This window comes from Paroedura picta, chromosome 4 (genome assembly GCF_049243985.1).
Source record: "Paroedura picta isolate Pp20150507F chromosome 4, Ppicta_v3.0, whole genome shotgun sequence".
In the NCBI taxonomy this organism is placed as follows: domain Eukaryota; kingdom Metazoa; phylum Chordata; class Lepidosauria; order Squamata; family Gekkonidae; genus Paroedura; species Paroedura picta.
The window spans coordinates 98915425-98929014 of NC_135372.1; the positions used below are offsets into that span (position 1 = coordinate 98915425).

The window sequence follows — 13590 nt, forward strand, 5'->3', positions numbered from 1 at the left end:
CCTTTGAAGTGAAAGCCTTCTGTCTTCTCCTATGGGTAGGTAACCTGGTGATACAGGGCCCTGGGGGTATACCATGCAAGGAAAGATTCTGCACAATGGCCAGGGACGCCTTTTTCAGTTGGCGGGATGATAATTAAAGATGGACAGAAACTGGTTCACAGGGTCAAATGGGTAACCATGTTGGTCTGAAGTAGCACAATAAAATCAGAGTCCAGTAGCACCTTTAAGACTAACAAAGATTTATTCAAGGCATGCATGCACTCTATTTCAGACTTAGAATTTCCAACATGATGGTGGGAATATACAACAAAAAATTAATTCTGTTACATTAGTAAACTCTGTCACACATCCAAATACAGCCATATGATAATTCTTTGCCAAAACAGCCAATCTATCCCCTGGAATTCAGTTGTAGTTCACAAAAACATAGGAGAAATAAAACTGTCAGTGATCAAAGGCTCCCACCCCACCATTTGCTGTTTGCCCCATCTTCAGAGTAACGTTCAAGATAAATTTTGGCCAGTTTGTGGTTCACAAAGTGAAGTTCATAGTAGGTCAACCCACACAAACTTGCCATGAATTTTCAGGCTGTTCATGGAGGTCCATGCCCATTAGTAAATGGATACATTTCCAGACAGGCTGTGTCCATTCAATCTAAATGTTTACAATGTTTCAAAGAAACCAGGAGAGGCAAAACTTGGAGGGCATGTCGAGGAGCATCTGGGGGAGGTCCCTGTGACCTTGATCTTTCTAGCTGCACAAGGATCCATTCTATACATTGCTGAGCCTCCTAAACCTGTGCCTATCAAAATGAAACACCAGACCTGCAGGGTATCTCTGCCAGATATTCCTCTTCTTGCCCCTGAGCTTGATGAGGATTGGATTTCTGGGGCCTGTTATGGCCCTCCAAAGAAAGTACCCCTAGGAAAGTGTTTTCTGGGAAAATGACAGGTGGTTATTAGTTTGGTGGCTAAACATTTGTGATGGCTCATGGTTCATGAATTGGGCATTCACATACCACAAACCAAACTGCATGTTCCTCTACCCCTAATGACAATTTTAAGATTCTTTCCTTACCACCCACAAGGGCTTATATAGGATTTATAGAAGGAAGTTCCTTTGAAGATATACCAAGAACAGTGGTCTCCTTATTAAGGAACATGGACCATGATCAGCAACCCAGTTGCTTTGCCTTAGAAATATAATAACATCTGACCATGTACAGAGTACCGGCCTCCACTGTGCAGTCGCTACCAGCTTCCCTGCATCTGCAGTAGAGGAAGTACGCCTTTCAAGTAAGGTAAAGTGGACACTCAGTGTGATATCTGGACAGGTGTGAAACTCACACTTCTAGTTTTAATCCACGGACTACCTCAGACAGTTACACCCTGCTTTTCACTACCTAAAGGAGTCTCAAAATAGCTTACAATCATCTTCCTTTCCTCTCCTCACCCTGTGAGGGAGGTGAGGCTGAGAGAGCTCTGATAGATCTGTGACTGGCCCAAAGTCACCCAGCTGGCTGTACGTGGAGGATGGGGAATCAAACCCAGTTCTCAAGATGAGGGTCTATCACTCTTAACCACTACACCACATTGGCCCTCATGCACTCCCCCCGCCCCCCTCCCCAAAACATCTGTAGCAATGTTGGTTTGGGAAAGAGCATAAATAGGATGGGGGCAATTGGAATGCAACATCATGTGGCTGCTCTAAATTACTCCAGTTCAGACACCAAAGCAGAGACAGCCTCTGTATGGAAGTAGGCCAAAATAACACTCAATAATACAGGCCCCAGGGGAAATGGAGAAAGGCACGTAAGTAGAGTTGCCAGTTGGCCTGGAGAAAAATATATTGCTGTTATAGCCATAGGATGTTATTTACCTGGTGAATGCTGTGCCATTAAAAACTTCAACTGCCCATTTCCAAACTCTTTAAGGGACAGGACACCCCCCCCAGGTCTGTTAGTAACCCCACATTACTGAGGTTTTCTTCCTTCTCTTTGGACTGCAGCTACCAAGAATATCTTAGGCCACACTTTCTCAACCAGGGTTTTGATGGCACTGAAAGAGTTTCCAAAATGAATGGGAGTTAATTAATCTTTAAATATTTTTAATTTGTTAATCATTTTTGGGTGATATGACCATATATGATCAGGTCGACCTCTCTCCCCCCCCCCATGGTCAATGATGGACCTAGAGGGGTAGGAATAGAAGGGCCCCAGTTGGATGTGTACACAGCCATCTTTTCCAACCATACTCTGCACAATTGCACCACTTCTGGGGTTTCTTGAAGCCTGAAGAATGTTTCAGGGGTTTCTCAATTGTAAAAAAGTTGAGAAAAGCTGTCTTACGCAAAGGGCAACGAGGACAGCTGCCCCAGGCTCCATGTCTGGAGGAAGGGGGGCTGACTGCCCACCACCCTGCCCCCTCAAAGAAGTGTGGAAAGAAGAAAGAAGAGCCGGTCCTTCCCTCTCTTGCTCCTGCCACATCTGGAGCAGCAGCAGAGGCCAGCACCCACCTCCTGGCTAGTCCAGGGCCTTATTACTTTCTCTTCCTGCCTTGAAAAAAGAAATGTCACAGAATCAGATTCCCTTATAGATTTTTTTTTTCAAAATCAAGTTTCAAAATCAAGTTTCCATTATCTAAGTATCGTTGCTTCTTAGGTTATTGTTATTAAATAGCATGAAAGGATTTTTAGTCTTTTTGAGAAAAGCAGACCATAAATTACAAATAGATTTAGGTGGGGAGCCATGTTGGCCTGAAGCTGCAGAACTAAGTTTGAATCCATTCTTACCTTTAAGGCCAACAATGTTGTATTAAAGGTGTGAGTTTTCAGGCGCATGCATACTTGCACTTGAAAGATTTATTCAGTCTTTGTTAGTCTTAAAAGTGCCACTGGATTCAAACATTGTTCTGTAAATTACCAAATAAGTAAAAACTATTTTTTTTAAAAAATCAACAGTTTGGGCCTATGTTGGGATGAAGAAAATAGCTTGCATCTGGCAAAACAGGATTTGATGAGCAATTTCAGAACTGAGATATACAGTTCTACCTTGCGCCACAAGGGGGAGCGGTTAAATGTTCTCAAAATAGTGTCCTCCACTTTGGTAAACTGCTTTCTTAATCTCACTCGTTAAGAGTTTTATCTCCCTTCTGCTGTTGTTTTAACATTTAAACTGATTGTCTAAATCAATGAGATTCGTGAGCTCCTGCCCTTGAGTTAACAGCCGCTGTACCCAATTTGCTGGTTGCTGGGAAACCAGCAGTCTGAGTGAAGTTTGTGCCAGGGGAAGGAGAAAAAGAGAGGTAGATCTGAAAGAAGCCTGGAGTAATATGATTACAAACAAGCATTTCTAAACAATGTCTTTTCCGTCTTATCGGCTCAAATGATCTTCGTAGATGGAGCAACTGGGAACTGAGATGAAGCCTCAAGTTTTGCTGCAGACAGTTAAGTTGCTGTGGCAGTAGAAAGGTAGCTTGCATCTCGGGGGCTGCGGCAGGATTCAATTCACAGCCTTGAACTTTGATGTTCTTCACACTAGTTCCCGACAAGCAGCTGTAAATGTGGGGGACCAGGGACTCTTTTCTCTGCATCATGTAGTCTGCTGGCCCTGGTAAAGGATCACTGTATCTCGATTCAAGGGTTAGATGTGCATAAAGTTGTCATTCACTGGAGGTCTTGTAACATGTAAGTTAAAGAGTACTTAGTTAAGAAAGGTGAATCATAGGGCCATTCCGCACCAGGATCTATGTTGCAAATTGGTTGTGGAATGAAAAAAATGCCATTTTAAATAGTGGAATTTGTTGTTATGGATACCTGCCTTTGTAGTGGAATCCAGTTGCATTTCTATCGTTTCCCACAGGTTTCCAGTCTCGGCAAAAAACGCTAGCCAGGAAGCGATATTGCCGAGTTTTGTCCCACCCCTGGCCGTTATCATGCTCCCGAAAAGCCCCTTTCCCTTTAAGGCAGGTTTAAAAAAAAAAACACGTTGCAACGAATCTGCGTTGATTCGTTGCAACGGAGAGACCAATCTAGCTAGCAGGAGAGACCAATCTAGCTAGCAGGTGGTGTTTGAGTTGCCGTTTCATCGTTGCCACGCTCCCCCCCGAGTGAAAAAAAAAATCCCCCCCCTCACGGGCGCGATTTTCGGCCGAAAATAAAGGGAAAAATAAAGGGAAAATAAACCAGCAAACGGGGCTGTGTGGTGCTTGGTGCTTGGTGACTTAAAACAGCTCTGGGGAGGGACTGCAGCCAGGGAAGCCTCATTGGGTAAACAAAGGCTCTCCGGTGTGTTGATCTCTGCTTGCTCCGAGAAAAAAAAATGGCGATCGCTTCGCCGGAAGATCAGAGGAGAGAGCCAGGGGGAGGCAACGCACAGAACTTTCCTGCTAGTGTTGCAGATTAGTTACAAGAGTGTAGCACTTTCGGGAGGCTGAATCCACTTTTTGGGATTTCCCTGAAAGCGCTACAACGAAGCGCTTTTTGCGGATCGGTTTCAGGAGTGTGGCAGATTGTCAACGACGTTGTGCATAACTGCAAATTTGTAGCAATTTCAATTTGCCACACTCCTGCTACAAAGAATCTGTGCGGAATGGCCCATAGAGTTGGATGGGACCACCAGGGTCAGCTAGTGCAAGTCCCTGCAGAATGCAAGAAACCCTGCAGAATGCAAGAAACAACCATGAGCCCACCCGCAATGACCTCAATTCCATGCCCAGATGATACCCTCCTCAAAACAAACAAACAAACAAAACCAGAATCCCTGGCCAATCTGGAAATTCACCCCCTGTCCCCAAAGTGGTGATGAGCATTTTCCTGGGCATGCAAGAAAGGGCCACAAGAGGCAAGCATGGACAGAGTCCCTTCTGCCCAATCTGCCTAAATTCACAGAATCAGCATTTCTATCAGATGACTATCTAGCCTCCGCTTAGAAGGAGAACTCACCACCTCCCAAAGAACTTCTCTGTCAGAAACTTCTTCCAGATATTTAGCTGGAATTTCTTTTGAATTAACTTCATCCCGTTGGTTCTGCTCCTACCCTCTGGGGCAACAGAAAACAACTCTGCTCTCCTCTGCACTGCAGCCCTTGTCTTCTTTGGTGGTCTTCCATCCCCATAGTGACTGTGGTCAACCCACCTTATCTTCCAAGTTCTAGCGAGATCCATCTACCATGGACTATTTTTCTGGTCTTTGAAGAAGGAAAATGATTCCACAAAGCCACCCAGCACACTTCAAAGAAGAAGATGCTGTAAAGATGCCTCCATGCTTGAGAGGAGATGAATGAAGTGTAATGGCAGGGTCCCAGTTAATTGCTCTCAGCAACCCACAATAAGGATACATCTGCCCATCAGTCTCCAATTCTGACATATTAATTTTCCTCACTTCGTCTCCCCCCAGAATTAAACGTCAACAAACAGTGACCATATAAACTAAGGTTGCTGTTCCTGTTTGCTCCTTGAATCTGTTAAACATCTTCGTTATGCTGTATGCTAATTTACTGTTCGCCATCTACCTATCTGTGTGGGCTGGTAATTTCCATTTCAGTGTATCTGAAGAAGTGTGTGTGCGCACATGAAAGAGTCTAAGCTGAATAAAACATTGTTGGTGTTTGCCACTGGACTCAAGAGAAATCCATGGTTCATGATGAGCACAACTCAGCTCTTCCCCAAGTTCAAGCCTGGTTTGTAATGGCTTCGCCTCTGCAGGCCTGGTGCTTCCTGCCTAGGTCACCCTGATGGCCAAAGCACTCCTGCCGTGTCTTTCTTGCTACAGTGCATCAGAGTTGCTGTTTCCTATATCTTCTCATTTAATGAAATGAGTCGATGACAATGATTCAATGAACTGGGCTTTAAGAGCCTCTCCTGTCTCCAGAAAGCCCTCCCCTGCCAATGGTCACTTCCCTTGGAAAGATGTCTCTTCAGAAGGAAAGACTGGTAAAAAGGGCTGACAAAGAGGACGGGCTGGCAAAGGGAACAGGCTCCCTCAGGCTTAGCTCCTCCAAGCTTTATCAGAAAGAAAAGCTCAGGAGACCCCAAGCATTTCCCAAGAATCCCCCAAGAAGAAGTAACCTTGTTGCCCTTGGATAACCCCAGTGAGCCCTCCCCTTTTCATAGGCTTCCATTATCACACTGGGCAATCTGACTGCTGGTAGCTGAGCAAGCTCTCCTGGATCTCATTGCTCTACTGCAAGTCCACATAGCACCACCAGGGGTCATGCTGCAAGTGTTTCGGGCTGGTTGTGCTCTTAGAGACCAAACAGCAAATAGTAAGCTAAAATGCCAGCTCATAGCCTCTTTTGTGAAACTGTGTTTTTTTTTCTTAGTCCTCAACCCTCAATAAGCGTCTCTGCATTTACCTTTGCCTTTCTTCATCTTCTTTCCTCTCCCTCTATCTCACAGTTGCCAACCACCAGATGAAGCCTGGCATTCTCCCAGAATTACAACTGATCTCCAGACCTGAGAGATCGCCAGGAGAAAATGGCAATTGTGGAGGGTAGATACTATGGCATCACATCTCAGTTGAGCTTCCTCTTCAGGTTTGGACTCCAGAATCTCTAGGAATGTCCCAACCAAGAATTGGCAACCCTATTCTGTCCTTTCCTCCTCTCTTGAAATAGAGAAGTCAAGTTCCTTGGCCTTTCCTCTGTGAAGTGCCACGTACTGGAGGAGCAGATCCATGGGCCTGAGGTCAGATCCGTCCTATCACATTGCCTTTCCAACTAAGTTATGGTTGAGAGTCTGAGCACGACTAGAGTAAGATTCCTGAAATTCCTGTTTCAGCGGTAAAGAGAGTTCAGTTAGTTATGTCTGTACACATATTACTGTTTTGTTCCTCCTTTTTGCTACAGGCAAGAGTTAGTCCCTGAATCCAGGGTACCTCACTGCCCAGTTAACGACCCAATCAGCAACTAGGACTGTGGGGCTAAAAACCAGCTCAGACATGTGAAGCAGGGCCCATAAACCCTGGTGAGGGATGAGGGCAACTGAGATCCTGAGGGCTTGGATAGTGAGGGAGATATAAGAGGATGGGCAAGGACTACTGGGAAGGGTGGGGGCAGGCTGTCTTCTGAAGCCAGGTGAATCTTTTCTTAGAATGCACCTAGGGCAAGGAGTATCATGAAGCCTTCTGATAAGCCATCCTGACCTGGGTCATTGCAGTCTTTGCTTTGAGGGCCATATAAGCAACATTCCCTGGAAAGAGGCAGGGCTGACTTGAGACACAGGGCAGAGAACTCTTCGGGGTGTATGGTATACACAGTGTTTGTATGCCACAGCTGCAGTGCCTTGAACACACAAATAATTTTTTCAACCCCTCTGGGGATATTATAAGTCATTGGAATTTAAAGTGTTTGACCTTGCAGCTAAGGAGGAGCCAGCTTGGAGTGGTGGCTTCTAATCTAGCGAGCTGGGTTTGATTCCCTGCTTCTCTACATGCAACCAGCTGGGAAACCTTGGGCTCATCACAGCCCTGATAGGGCTTTTCTGGCCAAGCAGTCCTGTCAGAAGCTCTCTCAGCCTCACCTACCGCTGTTGTGGGGAGAGGAAGGGAAGATGATTGTAAGCCACTTTGAGATTCTTTGGGGCAGTGAATAGCAGGGTGTAAAAACCACTCTTTTTCTTCATCTGATCCCCAACTAAACAGCTCAATGGAAACTGATGAAGCCACAGTAAGAACATATACAAAGAAGCCTTTGGGATCAAACCTAAGGTCTATCTGATATATTATCCATCAAGGTGCTCCTATGACATGAAGTCTACAACCTTTCCTTGAGGTTTCCCACCCAGTGGTGTCCTGAGAGCCATTGTGTCCGAACATGGAGATCACATTTAACCCTCATGACAGAAGCCAACCTCCATGAATATTTTAATTCCCATTTTGAAGCCATCTAAGCTAACAGCTATCAGAGCATTTTCTGGTAGGAAGCAAATTGTGCATTGTATGAAGAAGTGATCATCAATTCCAAACACCCCACTGGACAACCTCTGGGGGGCACCCCCCTACAAGGAAAGCCCCCCCCATAGCCCCTGCCCCACCGGTTGTCCAGTGTGGTGCTCATCAATTTCACTAGGTGACCACAAATTCCAGTACAGTATTATGGTAGATGGATAAAAAATTTTGTATATTTTTCCTACTTAGCCTTTTCTCACACCAAAGATTTCAGCCCTACTGGCAATTTTTCTTTCCATTTCATTTTCTTAACTTTTTTCATAACTTTTTTCATAACTTTTTTTGAGAAGGGGTGACCATATACAGAACTCCATAGGTCTTTACACTCCTTTCCTAATAATTACAAGAATGGAATTTGCATCACTTTTTACTGCTACTGGTTTAACTAAGTGCCAAGATCATCACAGGTTCAGACTGGGGATGTGCACTGGAGAAAAAAGGTTTCCTGAGCCAGTACAACTTGAATCATCTGAATTACTGATTTGGTATATTAATTCGAATTTGGCCAGTTCGAGTAACTCGAACCAATTCGGCCCAAATGTAGCAAGTCAGCTGATCCTGAAGTGAAAAGAAGCCTCTTCGGGGATCAGTTGTTTGGCAGCCCTGGTGGTATTTAAATGGGCTTGGGTTTAAACTGATGGGATGGATAAGCCCCAAAAGTAATTGAATCAGCACTGATTTGTATTTTTTTGGACTTGTCTAGGCTGAATGGCCTATCCCTAGTTCAGTCCCCATCTGTGTACATAGGAATTTAGGATTTAATAAATCTCATTTGCCTTGGTTTGCTTATTCATTCAGTTTGGAGTGGTCCTCTTGGATTTCTTTTCAGTCCATTTCTGTTTCCAACATCCTGAATAATTAGATGTGTTCTTCTAATTTGTCTACTTTATTGCTCACTCCAGAACACTTATAGATTAGTTAAGTATCATTTGTCCTAATACAGATTCTTTGGGGAACCACTGCTTTGGAAAACCCCATAGTGACAATTCTCTGTTTGCTCCTGTCTTCTGCTTCCTGTTATTTAATATGCCAATCTATAAGATCTGTTCTCATATCACATGACTTCTAGATTTAATATGGAGCTTCATCAAAGAAATTCAAGTAGATATCACCTAAGTTCAGATAGAAGACAAAAATCATGGTTAATTTAAACTATGGTAACCTGACCTGTATAGTCCAGGCATGCCCAGTCTCATCAGATCTTGGAAGCTAAGCCGCCGGGTCAACCCAGGCTAGTATTTGGATAGGAGACCTTCAAGGAACACTAGGCTCATGACACAGAGGCAGGCGATGTCAGACCACCATCAAACACCTTGTGCCTGCCTGCCATAGAATCCTAGGATATCCTAGCTATCTTGCACACATGCTATATGATAAATAAATGAATTTCAACTATGGTTATTTTGTGAAATCAGGATCCAGCTTGTTCATCTTGACAAATTTATTTATTTATTTATTGTTTGGATTTATATCCCACCACCTCCCAACAGACTCGTGGTGGGTCACAGTACTTTAAAATTCCCATTAAAACTCCCTATTAAAAGACTCTAAAACTCATAACATGGCGGACAACAACCCACTCCCTCTACAATCAAAGGCATTGAGAAAATGGAGCAAGGATGATATCCACTGTAGGGGGGAGGCAATAGATGTACTCCACTGACCACAGCCTCAACCATAGAGCCGGTGGAAGAGCTCCGTTTTACAGGCCCTGCAGAATGTTGCCAAATCCCGCAGGGCCTGCAGCTTTCCCGGGAGCTCATTCCACCAGGTAGGGACCAGGACAGAAAAGGCCCTGGCCCTCGTTGAGGCTAAGCGTGCTTCCCCAGGGCCGGGAACAACCAATAGGTTTCCCCCCGCAGAGCGTAAAGTCCTGCGGGGGACATAGGGCGATAGGTGGTCCCGCAGGTATGTGGGTCCCAACCTGCGTAAAGCCTTAAAGGTTAAAACCAAAACCTTGAACTGGATCCGGGCAGTAATAGGCAACCAGTGCAACTGCCTCAGCACAGGCTGGATGTGGGCCTTCCAAGGTGTGCCAGTGAGGACCCTAGCAGCTGCGTTCTGCACTAGCTGAAGTTTCTGGACCAAGGACAAGGGTAGGCCTGCACAGAGTGAGTTACAGTAATCTATTCTGGAGGTGACCATTGCATGGATCACTGTGGCCAAGTGATCGGGGGGCAGGTAGGGTGCTAGTAGCCGAGCCTGGCGAAGATGGAAAAATGCCTGGCCCGCTACTCTTTTGATCTGTGCCTCCATAGTTAGGGAGGCATCAATGGTCACACCCAGATTCCTAGCCTGGGGCGCAATGGTAAGTTGTGCTCCTGCTAAGGTGGGTAAGCGTGTGTTTCCACAGCTGGGCCCAACATGGGACACCAGTGCTCCCAACCCTTCTCTTGTCCAACCTCCTCCCCCAACCATAGCACCCCTGGCCAATGATCATTGGTATCCCAGCCCCTTTGACAGCCCCCCCCCCCGCTGACCAAGCCTCTCGCTCCATTTCCCCCTCCGCCCCCCAAGAGAGAACCCTAGTTCACCTATCCCTCCTAAGATAGATCCTCCGCCCCCCAGCTGCACTGACCCACACTAATCCTCCCAACCCCACTGCTCTTGTCACCTCCCAACCCTCCCCTCCCCCCACCCGACCCATCTAGCAACTGGTGAGGTGGGTAAGATCTTGCCTGTCTCCAGGGGTTCTCTCTGCTCCCTTCGGTCAGACTCCCCCAACTCAGCTGAACCTAGCTCTAAGAAAATAAAATTCCCACTAGTTTAATACTAGCTTAATTTCCTTTTGTTCTGAAGTCACCACTGAATTAAACCAAGATTAAGCCAGAATATCTACACTCAGACATCACACTATCCCTACCCATGGATAACAAACTGACGTCAGATCCTGGCTTGTCAGCCCTTGACTAAAAATAGTGATCTGCAAGTATACTAACAGTCATTAGTTTAATCCATAGTTTCATACAGCATCTGAAGTGAGTCCATATGTAACGCTAACACTTGTACATGCTTGTTAACTCCCAAAATTTGGTTCAGCAAAATTTGCAAAAGTTATTTTGACTCTTCCTTCGTAAAGCTTTTTCTGCTGTATGCTTGGTCAGTCAGTCTGCCTTTAATAATATCATAGCAGACAGAGGAGTAGAATAGTGGAAGAAGAGGGCAGAAGCTTCCACCTATCTCAGCTTCATTATATCTCAGAGTATTTATAGGTGCAGATGTTCTCCGTATGAAGTTGTGTGACAAACCAGTGGGGTAGGATGCGTAGATCTGACTAAGAACTATTCTTCATTAAAGTAATATCCTTGTGCCACTTGAGAATGCAGCTTTGGGTTTCTTTCTCAGAAATCTTATGGCAATAATAATAATAATAATAATAATAATAATAATAATAATAATAATAATAATAATAATATTGTGCTTCCCCCTTCCTTAGTCAAATGGGGGTGGCTGACAGCCACTTCAAACAATCATATGCTGATTTATCTTCCTCTGTTCCTAGTTTTGTCCTTTAAAGCAGTGGTCCCCAACCTTTTTATCACCGGGGACCAGTCAAGGCTTGACAATTATACTGAGGCCCGGGGGGGGGGTAGTCTTTTGCCAAGGGACGTCACCACCTCTGCCTGAGCCCCTGCTCCACTTGCTTTCCCGCCGGCACTCCTGACTTCCCGCCGCTCGCTGAGGGGTGCTGCCAGCAGCAGCTGCGCAGTGCCACTCCAAGGGGGAGCCCCAGCCATGGCGGCCGCTAGAGAGCACCAAAGGTGAGCTGGTGGCAGAGTGGCAGGGCAGCCCCCAAGGCAACAGCCAGGGAGGAGGACGAGGAGGAGCTGTGGCCCAGTACCGACTGATCTACGGACCAGTACCGGTCTCCGGACTGGGGGTTGGGGACCACTGCTTTAAAGCCTTACATGGCTTGGGACTGGCATATCTGAGGGACTGTCTTCTCTCATATGTTTCTGCCCAGGAATTAAGATCATAGGGCCTATCAAAAAAAATCTCATTTGGCAGGCACATGGGAAAGGGCCTTTTCAGTGGCACATCCATGACTGTAGACCAATCTCCCCAGGGAGATATGCCTGTCCCCTTTCCTTTCAATCTTCAGAAGTAAGTTGGAGGCAGTTTTATTAGGACTGAATTTGTCTAATTTAGTTTTTATTTGTTGGCAGTCCTAATTGGAGATTAGTCGTATAGTCTTTTATGAGGTTTTTTTTTAAATGTTACTTTATTTACATTGCTAACCTCCTTGACATCCACAAGGTAGAAAGGCAGCTAACAAACATTTTAAATAAGTACAGGGAACTTCAGTGTAATTGCTGGCAAGATATCTTAGTGTGACCGTAGGCCAGCCTTGTTTTATGAGTAACGAACAATACAAAGCTGCTTTATTCCAAATCAAATAATTGTTCACCTAGCCCTATTCTAGCCCTGGTTCACCTAGCCATTGTCTGTTCTAGAATCCTTCTCTCCCTCTCAGTCACCTGTCTGAGATAATATCACCCAAGTTCTGGTTGGTCCATCAATGAGAACTAGGTCACAGAAATCAGAATGGCCTACTGAGGCGTTACCTCAGAGCTGAGGAGAAGATTGCTTTGCATTTCAGAGGAAGGAAAGGTCCCATAGCAGCCATAATATGCACATGCTTCATGGACTTGGATGTAGTTGCTACTACGCAATCACCCACTGTAAGCCCAGGGGTACATACATAGGCATTCAACTATATATATACACTGAGCATCACTCAGGGCTTTACAGAAAGGACAAGTATCATGGTTAAAGGGTTCCATTTACAGAGCTGCATTAGCAGAACTGAAACTCAAGAGCTTGGCCTAGTTTCTGGTGAGGGAGTGGCCCAGCGAAGTTGGCAGAGATGTCTACTTGACTATGCAGGGAATAGCATTGGGTGTTTAAGCAGAATATTATGAGGACAAAAGGGGGAACAAAAGGAATCGGCAGCCATTGGCTAACCTGCCTTGAGAGATATTAGTCTGCAGAACACTCTCCCATGAAATGCTGAGTCATTTGAGAATTTTTTTAAAAAATGGACAGAGCTCGTAAAAGGAGAAAAAAGGCAACAAAACAACTTCAGGAGGGGATGGACGATGCCAAACCAGACTGTTAGGGGTTTGATCCCTTCTCCTTTACAAAGAGAGGGCTCACATGCAGGCCATCATGTCCAAGGAACAACCCCTAAGTATGCATCTGTATGTTTCCATGTTTCTATATGTGAAGAGCTAAATTTATAACGTATCTTAGATTGTTTAATCTTAAATTTTAATGATGATGTTATTAATGGTTTTTAGAATTTATTTTGTTTTCCTGTAAATTTTAACCTATGTTAATTGTATATGTTTTATATGCTGGTTAAGTACCCTAACCAATCAATTAATCAATCAATCTATCATCTCTGAAGGAGCACATAGTTTGGCTCAACGTGGAGATGTATGAGCACACTAAGCACATGTGTGTATACATTCACAGGATTTGTTCCTATATTCAAGCGAACTGGAACCCATTCGGACATTTTCACCCTTGCCCCTTTGCAGGCCTAGCCATGCAGAGAGCTGGCCTCTTGTACACACATCATCACCACCACTTGTGACCATTTCTTGGGTACACTCTTATGAGGTATAAGACTGAACAACAAAA

The 13590-nt window shown here is 45.0% G+C and overlaps 1 long non-coding RNA gene across 11 annotated transcripts in view; it reads right to left on the reverse strand.

The window, feature by feature from the left end:
• The window catches only part of LOC143835996 (uncharacterized), a 172031-nt gene that overhangs the window by 115789 nt on the left and 42652 nt on the right, over positions 1 to 13590 (reverse strand). For 3 of the 11 annotated variants that reach the window (XR_013230443.1, XR_013230439.1, XR_013230444.1), the window contains one exon: positions 223 to 3674. The exons of the other annotated variants lie outside the window; for them this stretch is intronic. This is a non-coding gene — a long non-coding RNA (uncharacterized LOC143835996). Of the gene's footprint in view, positions 1 to 222; positions 3675 to 13590 lie in introns of those variants that run through there. 11 annotated transcript variants of the gene reach the window in all.